Source organism: Capsicum annuum, chromosome 11 (genome assembly GCF_002878395.1).
Source record: "Capsicum annuum cultivar UCD-10X-F1 chromosome 11, UCD10Xv1.1, whole genome shotgun sequence".
Lineage (NCBI taxonomy): Eukaryota > Viridiplantae > Streptophyta > Magnoliopsida > Solanales > Solanaceae > Capsicum > Capsicum annuum.
This window is the reverse complement of record NC_061121.1, coordinates 15495753-15510349: the sequence shown is the minus strand read 5'-3', so window position 1 is coordinate 15510349 and position 14597 is coordinate 15495753. Positions and strand designations below refer to the sequence as shown.

Genomic DNA, 14597 nt, shown 5'->3' with positions numbered 1-14597 from the left:
AAAATTATAGGAAGCTAATTGAATGCAGATTTTTGGAGATTTTATACGAAATTTATGAAATAAGAAAGATTAATTGAAGTATCGAAAAAGGTAAAAGAATGGAGGTTTGGGAGTTTGAATGGAAAGGAAATTGTGAATGAAAAGGAAGGAAAGAAAGAGAGTTACTTTAACGACATTTTCGATTATGTTTAAGCATATGACAGTGAAGGTTAGCTAGTGAAATTAGTTTGTGGCTATTTATAGGGTATTTAATTTTGAGTGCTATTTTTATGATATTATTTTAGTTTTAGGTGCTATTGCGGTCATTTTCCCTAATATTTATCCATTAATAACAGATTAATACAAAACCTAATATTAATATAAAAACCTATAACTCTTCAATTGCTTCACTTTACATTTTACTTTCCAAGTTTTTAGAGAGTTCTCATTATTTCCTCATCTTACTTTTCTCATTCTCCTATTCGTCAAGTTTTGATTTAGGTTTGTTTCTCTTCTTTCTCTTTTTTCTTGTGAATTATGTTATAGTTAATTATTTTATGGCGTTAAATTTTTAATAAGTTGTCTCCAATTCTTCATTCTTCTTTATGCTCATAGTTTAATTGAAGGAAACTTTCAGATAAACTATTATGACTAGTAACTTACAAATTGAACCACTAAGTATCCACATAATATTACTTTGAGAGATAGTAGTTTAAACGTCTTAGTAATTTGCCAATTTAATTTTAATTGGAACTACTGTATGACCATTGTTTTTTTTTTTTTTTAATCTTTTTAATGAAAACATTTAATTTTTTCTTCAATCACATTATTGATAAAAAATCGAGAAAAAAACCAAAAAATCGAAAAAACCAAAAAAACTCGATTAAAACCGAAATATAAAAACCAATTGTATATTGGTTTGATTTGGTTTATAGATTTAGAAAATCATCATTGTTGGTTTGGTTATATTTTAATAAAAAACCGAACCAACCGAACCTATGTACACCCCTACCGTCATCAGTCCCCTCACCCATCTCTTTATCTTTTTTATAACCGTTGTATATGAGTCAATTTAAGTGCATCTCAATTAAATTTATTAAATCTGTCACCTTCTATCAGCAACAACAAAACACCTTTAGTGTTTGTATCTATTGGAAATTGAACCTGCCTTGATTGAACTACTAGGCGCTCCTTTGGATGCCCCACCTTGTCTTTAAAAATTCCAAATCCGATGGTGCCCTCATCCCGTATTAGAGCTGCGTTCAACGCGTCCTTATCTGGCTATCCAGGTTGTTTCATTTCCACCTCAATTTCAGCAAACAAATGGGATTCGAATCCTTTTCTTCTTAAGATGAGAAAAACTTGAGCTTTCGAAGCTCCTTTGGTTAAAAATTATACTGTGTATATTATTAAAGTTTGTTTTTATGTATATGTATTAGATGTTGAATCTCTTGTTGCGCATTTGCTTATTCATATTGTTGAATCCCTTTATGAAAATATCATTTTATTTAAGCTGAGGGTCATTGGAAACAACTTTCTATTTATACAAGCAAGGTAGGGGTAAGGTTAAGGTTAGAATTCACTTGTAGAATTACACTGGGTATGTAATTGGTTATGACTGGGAGATCACGGGTTTAAGTTTTAGAAACAACACAGAAATGAAAGGTGAATCTGTGTACAATAATCTATCTTTGTGGTCAGACTCTGTGTATAGCGGGAGCTTTTTTTAATGTTATTGTTTATGAACATCCTGGTTCCGCCATTGGGCTCTTGTACTTTGTGCAAAAAAAGATTGGGGGAGATCGGAGGACGATAATTAGTTTTGACGTGAATTCACTTGTTGATTTCTTATTTCAAGACATTTTTGAATCTAGGACTCTCCTAATCTCAACAGGTTTGATGTTTTTCCCAGTCCAAGATTCAAACTTTCTGAAACTTTAACCAATAAGTTGGGTAGAGAAGTTGTTTCCGATAGATCCTACCATTGTGCAAAGGCGGAGCCAGGATTTGTGATGAGGTTTTTCAAAATTTAAAGAAAAACTAATTGAAGGGGATTCAACATCTACAGTGTTTAATCATATAATTTTCTGCTTCGGCGGGTTTGGATGAACCCCTTGTTAAAGGTTGGCTCCACCCATGCCTTTGTGTGTGTAGGACGTAGGAGGGTATAGAGGCTGTTTTCGAAAGACCCTCGGCTCAAAAGAAAGGTAATTATAGCAGGATAGAAAGGAAAATAACAACAACAAAAATAGTAAGATAAACAAAGCAAATGAAGCAGCATATAGTAGTAGTAAAAGGGCAGGATTGAAATGCATCTTTTTTCACTAATTCCTGAATGTTAACAATGTTGAATCTTGGGATTGCAGTAATAAGAGTGTGATATTTGTTTTTTGGTGATTGTATATTTGGAGCTGAAGATTCTTTCAGCTGCTGATCCCTCAGTGAGTGGAATAAATACTGGCGATGAAGAAGATTGGGTGCCATTGCACTCTGCAGCAAGCAGTGGTAATGTGGAAATTGTGGAGATTTTGCTCAACAGAGGTGAGTAGTATAATAATTTGCCATGTTTTACTAATCTGCACACTTTATGTATGTCACATAAAAATATTATCCTCACAAAACTGGAAACGATACGTCCAAATGAAAATAAAAGATCCAAAAGATTTCTATGCATTTAAGTGAATGGATTTCTATAGAACTATCAGCTTTTTCCAGTTTAATTATTTTGTGTGCAGTAATTACATTGGCTTGTGGATTTTGAGTAAAAGAAATTGATGTGCTAAACACAGATGGATTTTGGATGTACAGTTAAAAAGATAGCTTTGCTGGATATGTTGTTGTCCCCTTTAATCTCGTGTGTCCTACGAGGACTTTGTTGATCTCCCACGAAAATAGTGACTGCGCACTAAAATATTGCACTATATTCTTTTAACCTAACCCCCTAATAATCACACGTTTTATTCAAGAAAAAGATGTATTTGATGTGCATTCAACACGTAGGTGACGACTGTATTGTTCAATTTCGCTCAAAAAAGATCAATTTAGTTTTTTCTTTTACAAAGAAAGTAATTCAACATAATCCTAGTTTTGTCTCCTACGAAGATTTATTTTGTTGGTGTCATGATAAGAAATAGGCATATTTGTTGGGAAAAAAAACTTTTACCAAGAATATTGTGCTTAAAAAAAAAACATGGTTCCCTAACGAGCTCCTCTAGTTCATCTTCCAAAGAGGGGTATTGGCTTTCATAAGAATGATCAACGGTGAAAATAGGATAATATAAGTGGATGCATATATAATTTAGTTATGATGAGGAAACTCGATGTTGTACGCTCCCATGGACCTACAAAAACAAGAATTTATTCGAGAAGCCCACCTTACGATGTAATTGAGACAACAAAATTCTGTCTCGTTGTTTACTCCTTTGTATGAAAGCATTATGTGTTTACATTCAAAGGGGTATAATGTAGACACGTAATTTTATCCTTTTCTGAAAATATTTTAATCATTTTTATTTTATTTTATTTTTTAATTATTATTATTATTATTTTTTATTTTATTTTATTCACCTCATCATACTTTTGTTTAATTGATAATTTCTCCCCCAAAAAAGAATTAAAAATAATTAAATACATAGCATCTTTGTCACCTCACTATGTCACCTCAACACCTCATTTTTCATTTTTCATTGGATACATGCAAAAGGCACATGCCCTACTCATTTTTTCACATGCCACCCTTATCTTTCCATATGCCACACTAACTTTTTCACATGCCACACTTATTCCCACAAGCCACCAATTATATGCTTTCACATAGGATAATAAATAAAGAAAAAGAAAAATCAAATAAAAAATATAAAAGAAAAATTTTAAAAGGAGAAAAGAGGGGTTCATTCTTTCATCATCATTTTCTCCACAATAACAACAATCACCAAATCATCTTCCTCACGAGAACAAAAAAATCGAGGGAGAGAAGAGAGAATCGCGCGTGCGAGAGAAAAAATCGAGAGAAAAACAGTATCGTGAACAATGTCGGTTTTCGGATTCAATTGGATTTATGGAGCTTCAGTTTTGGGTCTCAAATTTTTCAATACGGAGTTGGAGTTCGTCATTGTTGAGGTCCTATTAGGAATTCTATAGTCCGAGCTTTCTTGATTTTATTATCAACGAAATCGATTCTTCAAAGGTCTATTTCTAACCTCTACTATAGTTTATTTCTTTGTTTACGATACCCATTGTTATGGATGGAATGCTTTGGTTGATGATATGATCTTGATTGTGTGGTTGAGCAAATCTAATTGTTTTGGGCGATTCTATGTTGAAGTTGGTTAATTAATCGGAAATGATTTGTTGTTTGAGCATGTTTGAATCTTTGTTATGGGTTGGTTGATGTTGGATTTGAATGTCAGAAATTGAATTGATAGTCAAAGAATTAGTCAATTATTTTGGGGGGCGGGAATCGAAAATTAATAAAAGTGGATATTAGGGTATTTTGATTCATTGTTGATGTTGAATGTGATATGTTGTCGAGTGGGTAGGAAAACGGTAGGCTCGGGGTAGGCAACTCGTAAGATTCTATATAATTGAATGTGTGAATGTCTGTGTTGAACGATTTCTCCATTTTGTTATATTTCATCAAATGTATTCATTCATCGGGGAATGCCCCGAGGCCACACTGTACTTATTCGTCGGGGAGTGCCCCGAAGTATCATGTACGCAAAGGAGGCCCGAAGTATCATTGGAGAGTAGTTTAGGATTAGTGTAGGTTTACTTTTCAGTACCTTTTTATTTTGGACTGTATAATCGGACTGGACACTATACTTTGGATTCGTTTTGTTTGTGGTTGATTGTTTTATGTGTTTTGTGTGGTTTATACATTTTATAGTGTCAAATCGGTCGATATGCTCCACCAAGCGATCGTGGTCGAACCACGGGATCGAGGGTTGCCTAACACCTTCCCCTCGGTCAACAAAATTCCTTAGTCGGAATCTCTATTCGCGGATCAGTTTTATAGAGTCAAAATCGTTTTGAAAAAGGATATCCACGGGTGACTTGGCACACCTAATTTATGCGAAGTGGCGACTCTGAGTTTAAATGTAAATAATCTTTTTCGAAATAAAATTTTCATTTTTCGTCACTTTAATAATGAAAACCCTTTCGAACTATAAAATTAATCTTTTTGGAGTTGAAAAGAAAGGGGTGTGACAGCTCTGGCGACTTTGCGGGGGATTTTTCAGAATTCGAGCTAATTTTTTATAGCTTTGTTTGATATTATGGGTGTATAGGTATTGTTTGTGTTGTTTTGTGTTATTGTTTATCATTGTTGAGTGTCTACGTGCTCTTTGTTTACAGTTTTATGTTATGTGTTACCACTTTATATCTGGCATCATGTGCATAACCCGAGTCATTGTTTCTGTAACAAGTCTGTAGTACATGTGTTGTACACGACCTCTAGTTGAGTTACCCTTATTTTAGGGGGAGCCGTCGGTGTTATGAGGTAGGTGGAAAGCAAAGCAGTCACTATCGATCATATGCTCCCCCGAATAGCATTGTTAGTGAACCCTAACGTAGGTCAACCTTTAGGTCATGCTTGTGTGCATCATATTGAAGACCTAGCGGGGCCCACTTGGTCCTTTGTAGGAGACTCACCTCTAAAGCATCTCTACGTGCTAAATGTTGCATTTCTGAGGGTAACGTAATTATTTGACAGACTGATTTGGGGAAAACTTGTGTTAGAAGTAAAGTGAAAAAAAAGGAGAAAAGAAAAGTGAGTCGAAAAGAAGAATTTTTTTTTTTTTGTAGTTTTTAGGGTTCTTTATGGCTTTTGTTTTTTCACAATTCAAAAATTAAAAAAAAAAGTCGTTTTTTTTTACATTTTGTACTTATTTTCCAAAAAATAAAAATAGAACATTCCTTTTATTTCTTTAGTAAGCATTCACAATTCGAAAACTTCAAAAAAAAAAAAATTCCTTTCAATAGGAGCTTTGTACATTTTTATATAATGAAAATATCAAAAAGATTTTTTCTTTCATAGTTGTTGGTGTTAGTTTCTAATTAAAAACCCCAAAAAGATTTTATTTTCATCGTCTGTCTTTAGTTGTGTCTCTCAATTTAGGGTTTAGTTTGTCATTTAGTCCTTAATTGTCCAATCTGGACGAACTACGCACCCCTGATTCTCCTCTTTCGGGAGTGAGATACGTAGACATCCTATTGTTGGTTTGTGGATCTTATTTGAAAAAAATTCAAAAAGATTTTCTTCACTCTTTACTTAGAGTAGGGGTTTCATATACATCTCTAAAAGAAAACTATAAAAAAAATTTTTTTTATTGGTTTAAGTTTCTTTTTCATATGAAATTTAAAACTGAAAACCCAAAAAGATTTTCTTTGGTAATTATAGATTTCACTTTGTATAGGGATGTTAAAGTTGAAAAATTCAAAAATATTTTCGTCAATTCTTTTGACAAATTGTTATTTTCTTATCTTCTTAAAGTTTCGAAAAAAAAAGAAGAAAGAAAACAAAGAGTTCAATTGGTCATTTTGACACGACTTTACGAACTACGCACACTTGATTCTCCTCTTTCGGGATGTGAAATACGTAGGCGCCCTTCTTGGGTTCGGTGATCTTTTTAAAAAAAAAGAAAAAAAATGAGAGGTTTTGAAAAAGGTTGAACTCTAATATATTTGTTGCCTCTTGTTCAGTTAGTTTAAGGTGGTTGGTTTGTGGCCTCCTGGCTGGTCCTCCATATCACACCAAATTCAAGGAAGGTTTAGTTGTGTGCAACAAGGATATAGAGAGTGTCACCATGGATGAAACAAAGAGTTAGGAAATTGAGAGTTTAAAGGAAGAGAATTTGAGACTGAGACAACAAATGATGGAAATGTACCAAGCTTGGGCCAGTGGGCTGCCTCCGCCTCCGTTCCCCACTTTTGACCCTGCAAATACCCTAAGTCTTCCACCAAAATCGCAAAGTCACTTTCCTACTGTTGTTGATGCACCACATCATGCATCAGAATCCATTCCACGTCAAATGCACCTCAATACTTCCACCACTCTTTCTTTAGCTCTTCAATATAAGTTTATCATATTCATAGCACTACATACCGTCTGTCCTTTTGTTGCTCAACCTTCTACTAAGACTTCCACTTTGGCTATCAATCCAACGATTGTGCTTCCCCAGTCCACTAGTGAATCCACGTTCAAGACTCTTAATGATCATTGTTATACTCTTGAGCCTACCGTTAAATTAAGTGGACCACCAAAATTTCTTACTAAGAAGCCTAGCATGCTAGAAGACCTAGAGAAAGTGGTTGGGAAAGTTAAGAGTGTAGAAAATGATATGAAAAATTTCCTTGGACTTATGGGCTATAAAGATGTTTCATATAAAAACTGGGGCATTTCTTCAAGTGTTAACCTTTCTCCCAGATTTAAGACATCAAAATTTGGAGAGCCTGATGGACAGAAGGATTCTGTGAAACATTTGGGACGACATTGCAATCAACCAAGGGAAACTGAAGGAAAGAAGAAGGAAAACACACCTATTGTCATGCCAGAGCTAAAGCAGAGTTTGAGAGGTCCAACCCACCAATACTGTCAGCCTCAATCCCGATCTTACATATTAGATCTACATAACTACTTGTAACAAGGTTTCTTTCCTCAAAATCCAAGAAATCCCATTCCACTTCCTCAATATCCTTTGAACAATGCACAATTGTATGTTCATCCATCTTCTTATCCACAATGACATGTACTTGTTCTTCAAAATCGTCCTTGACCCCCACAAATTTACCAAAGAACCTCTAAATTCAAGTTTCATCCGAGGCTAGAGTTTGCAAAGAGGAGGAAGGAAAAAGATAATTTCACTCCTATTGGGGAATTCTATGCCAGTTTATTCTAGAAATTGGTACAGCAGGGAATGATCACTCCTCTCCTTGGGTATACTCTTGATCCACATTCAAGAAGTTTTGATCCTAATGTACGATGTGCATATCATTCTGATGTTTAGGATCACAGTATTGAAGATTATCGTGCTTTGAAAAGAGAAATTAAAAAGATGATTCAAGATAAATCAATTATGGTGTAGAAAATTGATAGTGAGGAAAGCTCTAGTCATGCTAATATGCGAACCAGTGACTAAGATGTCAGACTGAGCAATTGAGAAGTCACCCCTCCCTACTAGAAAGAGGTCTGGTAGTTTGTTTTATTTTATTTTCTGTTATCCAAATTATTTCAGGATGGTAGTTCGGGATCTATCTTGTTTTGTCCCTTTGTCGTTATGTTCAAACCTTTCTATCTTTCATTTTTATTAAATGAAGTGTCCCATTTTTCTTTGTGTTTTAAATATGTGTTTTTTGTTTGTTTTCTTTACATATATATTTTATGTTGACTCTAGTGACATAACATGCTAGTGAAATTTACAGCCAGATCTTAAAATTCAGTTTAAGCATGAACATTGAATCAGAGGTTTAAAGTTAGAAAAAGAGAGCATCTGAGAAAATAGATAGAGTGCTAGGACATTTGGTGATCAAGTTGAAGCCTTCTTTGAAAATTAAGGCTATTATTTTGAGAATCGTGAGAATAACTTGGTCATCAATTGAAAGACATGTCTTAATTAGGTCAAACAGTGGCTGCGTGATTCTATATCAAGAGGAACAAAAAGAAATCAGCTCCACAAAAGCATGAATCATTCAATGTGAGGGATGCATAACAAAGGTGGAGTTGTATGCTGGACAAGTATAGAAGAAGAAGTGACACACATGTTCAGTTTAAGTTAGTGTTGTTAAAGTGTCACACATGATCTTTATCTCCCATTTTTCAATTGCATGTTATGTACTTTCATTCTCAAGGATTGATATGATAAAGATATTTTATTCTGCTATCCAAACATTGTGTCATCCTTTGTTTACCCCATTTGAGCCTTAGAGTTATTTTCTTTCATACCCCTCTTTTGGAATCAAGATAAAGCCAACAAAGCTCAAAAGAAAAGTATTGAGCAAGAGAATAGAGTCAGAAAGCTTCACAAAAAAAAATGTGTCCAAGAAGGAAGAAAAGAGTGTCAAGGAAATTAGAGTCTGAAAAATCACAAAGAAAAAAAAAGTCAAAAGAAAAAAAGAACAAGTCAGAATCAAGCAAAAAAAGAACAAGTGACCAGAACTACGCGTGACCTGATTCTCCTCTTTTGAGGGTGAGATACGTAGGCTGCCCTAGCTCGGTCCAACCAAATAAAATTTAGTATTGCCTAGTCAAAAGAAACTGGGGCATGAGTTGATCCTCATTGTTTGAGTCGATTCCAAAAGTTGTAAGTCCCACCCCACTTCAAGTGTCATTTAGTCCCCATGCCATCCTTTCTTTCTAACCCTATCCAAAAGTCAAGTTACAACCAAAGAAAGACCTTCAGATCAATCTTCGAGAATGCTCAGGTTAAGTATGCAATGAATGTGGATAACGCATTTTGGGAACTACTTGTCTTCCTCAACATAAGGAATCAGGAGAGAAATGAAAATGAGAGAGTCTTATAGGTGAAAACCCTCACGGGCACTGTAAGATGACGGTGAGTTGAGATAAATAAAAATGAGAGAGTCTTATTGGTGAAAATCCTCACGGGCTCTGTAAGACGACTATGAGTTGAGAAAAATAAAACTAAGAATCTTATTGGTAAAAACCCTCTCGGATACTATAAGACAATGGTCAGGTGATAAAAGGAAATGAGAGAAGCTTGTTAGCGAAAATCCTTCAAGGCGCCACTAGCCGAATGAGGTCTCCGAATGCAATTGGCCCAAGAAAGCAACTCACTCTCAGATCCATTAACTCAACAACAATTTGTGAGAGTTTTGTATGAAAAAATTAGGCAGTTTAATCCGATATGCATGTCATAATCATTAGAGTTGACTGTCATTTTCAGATAAACTTTTCTTTTATCTTTTTCAATGGGGACATTCATTGTCATTTCTTTCTTTTCTATAGTTATATTTTTATTTTTCTTGAGTCAGTTATTCAAATAAAATCATTGTCATTTTTCTCTTGTCTTTGAGTCAAGTCTATGTTAAAACAAGTGAAAAAAGATTTCAAAACTGGCTACCAGCTTCTTCAATTGTACAAAGCAAGGCAGAAAGGCCAACGCATGAAAGAGACATGATTGTGAGCCAAAATGAGGCAAGCAGAAAGTTTTGTCAACAAATAAGTCTAGGAACTCATGAAATACCAAGGTTCCAAAGGGTCTATCTGAGAAGCATGGCAAAGCAGAGATGTTGTGCTTGTCTCAGTCACTCTTAATAATCTGAGTTTGGTCAATGAAGCAGCAAGTCAATGACACAGGTTAATGGTTGGAAGCAAGATTAAATGTGATGACGGCAAGAGCGTTTTTCACGAAAGGCAAAGCCACAAACCAACCACCATATTTTTAAACTCACAACCTTTCTTTGCATGAAAAAGGAACACATGTTACCTTCAAATCAAGGATTTCAAAGCCTAAACATCAAGGCCCGTAATTTCTCACTTTTACAAATGCAGGAAACAATGTGTCTACACAGGTTTGATAATTACATCATGGTAAAAATTCATCATCTTATATCCCCCGGAGACATACTTTCTTGTCCAGGGATTTCAGTTTTCATTTGCTGGATGATACACTTCTTAAATTGAACCTTCACTCCTAGAAAATGTACCTTTTAGTCAAGTCATTCCCTTTGATTCCTATAAGATGTACCTTTTATTCGAGTTATTCCTTTTTATTCCTATAAGATGTACCTTTTAGTCGAGTCATCTCCTTTGATTCCTATAAGACGTATCTTTTAGTCGAGTCATTTCCTTTGATTCCTATAAAACGTACCTTTTAGTCAAGTCATTCCCTTTGACCCCTAGAAGACGTACCTTTTAGTCGAGTCATCTCCTTTGATTCCTATAAGACGTAACTTTTAGTCGAGTCATCTCCTTTGATTCTTATAAGACGTACCTTTTAGTCGAGTCATATCCTTTGATTCCTATAAGACGTACCTTTTAGTCGAGTCATTCCCTTTGATTCCTATAAGACGTACCTTTTAGTCTAGTCATCTCCTTTGATTCCTATAAGACGTACCTTTTAGTCGAGTCATTTCCTTTGGCCCCTAGAAGACGTACCTTTTAGTCGAGTCATTCCCTTTGATTCCTATAAGACTTACCTTTTAGTCGAGTCATCTCCCTTGATTCCTAGTAAGACGTATCTTTTAGTCGAATCATTTTCCTTGACCCCTAGAAGACGTACCTTTTAGTCGAGTCAATTCCTTTGATTCCTATCAAACACACCTTATAGTCGAGTCATTCTCTTTGATTCCTATAATGATGTGACTTTCGCAAAAGTCCTTTGATGATAAACTTGGGGGAAATTTAATTCTTGTGTTGGAACTTCACTTTCCTGGTATATGAAATCTCTTTATAATAATCTTTGTTTGGGATAATTTTCTTTCTAGTTTTGATGTGATTTCAGGAGCCCGCCCGAAACACAGGGTGAATAAATAGAAAGTCAAGCAGCAAGATGAAGAAATTGAAAGTCAAACAACAAGGTGAAGAAGTTGAAAGTCAAGTAACAAAGTAAAGAAAATGAAAGTCAACAGATCGAAAATAGCAAGTCAGGAGCCCGCCTGGAGAACAAGGTGATGAAATTGAAAACCAAGCAACAAGTTGAAGAAAATTCAAATCAGGAGCCCGCCTGAAGAATAGGGTGATGAAACTGAAGTCAAGAGTCCAACAGAAGCTGCGTAGATAGGATTTTATAATTTCATTTAGGTTTTTAACTTGTAATTTTCATTTTTGATGTAATAACAGAGCCGCGGATCGGAACCTCGATGGGACCTCACTCGACTCTGCAACTCGGCATAGTCCATCTCCTTCCAATCCTTTGAGAAAACTGTCAGTCGATTTCCTCATAACTTGGGGTAGGTAGGATATCCTAAGTCAAGACCTGGTTTCCCTCCTTCCTCGTGCTTCGTGCTTTTGAATAAAGGTCAGGACAAAATTCTGTCTTGTTGTTTACTGCTTTGTATGAAAACACCATGTGTTTACATCTAAAGGGGCCATGATGTAGACATGTAATTTTATCCTTTCTCGAAAATATTTTAATTATTTTTATTTTATTTTTTTAATTTTATTTTTATTTTTATTTTATTCACCTTACCATACTTTTATTTAATTGATAATTTCTCCCCCCCCAAAAAAAGAATTGAAAATAATTAAATACATAGCATCTTTGTCACCTCACTATGCCACCTCAACACCTCACTTTCCATTTTTCATTGGATACATGCAAAAAGCACACGCCCTACTCATTTTTCCACACGCCACCCTCATCTTTCCTCATGCCACACTAACTTTTCCACATGCCACACACTTATTCCCACAAGCCACCAATTATATGCTTCCACATAGGATAATAAATAAAGAAAAAGAAAAAACAAATAAAAAATATAAAAGGAAAATTCTAAAAGGAGAATAGAGGGGTTCATTCTTTCATCATCATTTTCTCCACAATAACAACAATCACCAAATCGTCTTCCTCACAAGAAGAACAAAAAACCGAGGGAGAGAAGACAGAATCGCGCGAGAGAGAAAAAAATCGAGAGAGAAATAGTATCGTGAATAATGTCGGTTTTCAGGTTCGATTAGATTTATGGAGCTTCAGTTTTGGGTCTCATATTTTTCAATACGGAGTTGGAATTCGTCATTGTTGAGGTCCTATTAGGAATTCTATAGTCCGGGCTTTCTTGATTTTATTATCAACGAAATCGATTCTTCAAAGGTCCATTTCTAACCTCTACTATAGTTTATTTCTGTGTTTACGATACCCGATGTTGTGGATGGAATGCTTTGGTTGATGATATGATCTTGATTGTGTGGTTGAGCAAATCTAATTGTTTTGGGTGATTCTATGTTGAAGTTGGTTAATTAATCGGAAATGATTTGTTGTTTGAGCATGTTTGAATCTTTGTTATGGGTTGGTTGATGTTGGATTTGAATGTCGAAAATTGAATTGATAGTTGAAGAATTAGTCAATTATTTTGGGGGGCGGGAATCGAAAATTGATAAAAGTGGATATTCGGATATTTTGATTCATTGTTGATGTTGAACGTGATATGTTGTCGAGTGGATAGGCAAACGGTAGGCTCGGGGTAGGCAACTCGTAAGATTCTATATAATTAAATGTGTGAATGTCTGTGTTGAATGATTTCTCCATTTTTGTTATATTTTATCAAATGTATTCATTCATCGGGGAATGCCGCGAGGCCACACTGTACTTATTCATCGGGGAATGCTCCGAAGTATCATGTACGCAAAGGAGGCCTGAAGTATCATTGGAGAGTAGTTTAGGATTAGTGTAGGTTTACTTTTCAGTACCTTTTTTATTTTGGACTGTATAATCGGACTGGACACTATACTTTGGAATCGTTTTGTTTGTGGTTGATGTTTTATGTGTTTTGTGTGGTTTATACATTTTAGAGTGTCAAATCAGTCGATTTGCTCCATCAAGCGACCGTGGTCGAACCACGGGATACTAACATTTTCGGACCAAAAGTTCCTGATTGTTCTCCACGCTGAGGTTTCGTACGAATCAGATACAACATTAGTGCACCAATTGTTTCCACAGTGAGGTTCCTCTTTCCCTTACGTGACTGCATTAATTACATTGTTGCAGGATAAGACTGCTTTTGCTGATGTATTGAGGAAGATCTCCAAGATACAGAAGACTTCTTCAGGAAGTAGCTGTGTCGTGTTACGAGAGAGGTAAACCAATTACTTGATGTCTATGTTTTTCGCACATTGGCAACTCCATGACTTTGTAGCTTCTAAGTTGTATGACGCTAACTCTTTCGTATCTCCTCTGTATTTGACAGGACAAACCAAGACACAAATATATGCTAAAAAAAATAGTACATAAAGAATAGTAGCTAAACAATGCTAACAAAAGCAGAACAGCAACAGAGTCCTTATAGGATACACACACGAGACTAAAAGTAACAAAAACATATTGCTGATATTAGGATAACCTTGTTTCATCTTGCAAAACTGCACTTCAACTTGATATTGGAGAAATAGAAGAACGGCTAGATGGATTGGCACAAACTGAGTACAAGATATTTCAAGTTAACGCTCAACAAATCAATATCTTTAAACTGTACATCTTCTTCGTCACCACTATTTATACCACTCGCCGAGGGATCCGCAGCTGCAAGAATCTTTACCACCTAATATACAATCACCAAAATGTGATTCAACATTGTAAACATCACATTCAGGAATTAGATAAAAATGTACTCTCTCCCCCCAATTCGTTTTACTCCATTTCTACTTTGAGAATCAAACATACAATTTCTCTTACTATGACTTTTCAAATGTCAAAAAAACAAAATTTGATTTATATGAGTCCCCCTTATAACCAAAATATTTTTTCCTTATTAAAAATCGACTAGACTAACTTCCCAAGCTAGATATGGCAACATTTGAAAACTACTATAATAAGTTACATTTCCCTATTTCAAATTGGTAACTTGATACATTTTAAAACAAGAGGATTAGTTTTATTAGTGTGCCCAAACTGGCTGACTGCCACAATTATTTACAGATTGTTTGAATGGTTGTTATCTGTTGTATT

The 14597-nt window shown here is 35.1% G+C and overlaps 1 long non-coding RNA gene across 1 annotated transcript; it reads left to right on the top strand.

Annotated features, from left to right (window-relative positions):
* The first annotated feature begins 1159 nt into the window (after positions 1-1159).
* Positions 1160-14397, top strand: LOC124888649. The gene is made up of 3 exons (XR_007047203.1): positions 1160-2520; positions 13641-13729; positions 13840-14397. It is a non-coding gene; the product is annotated as an uncharacterized LOC124888649 (long non-coding RNA).
* Positions 14398-14597: the final 200 nt, after the last annotated feature.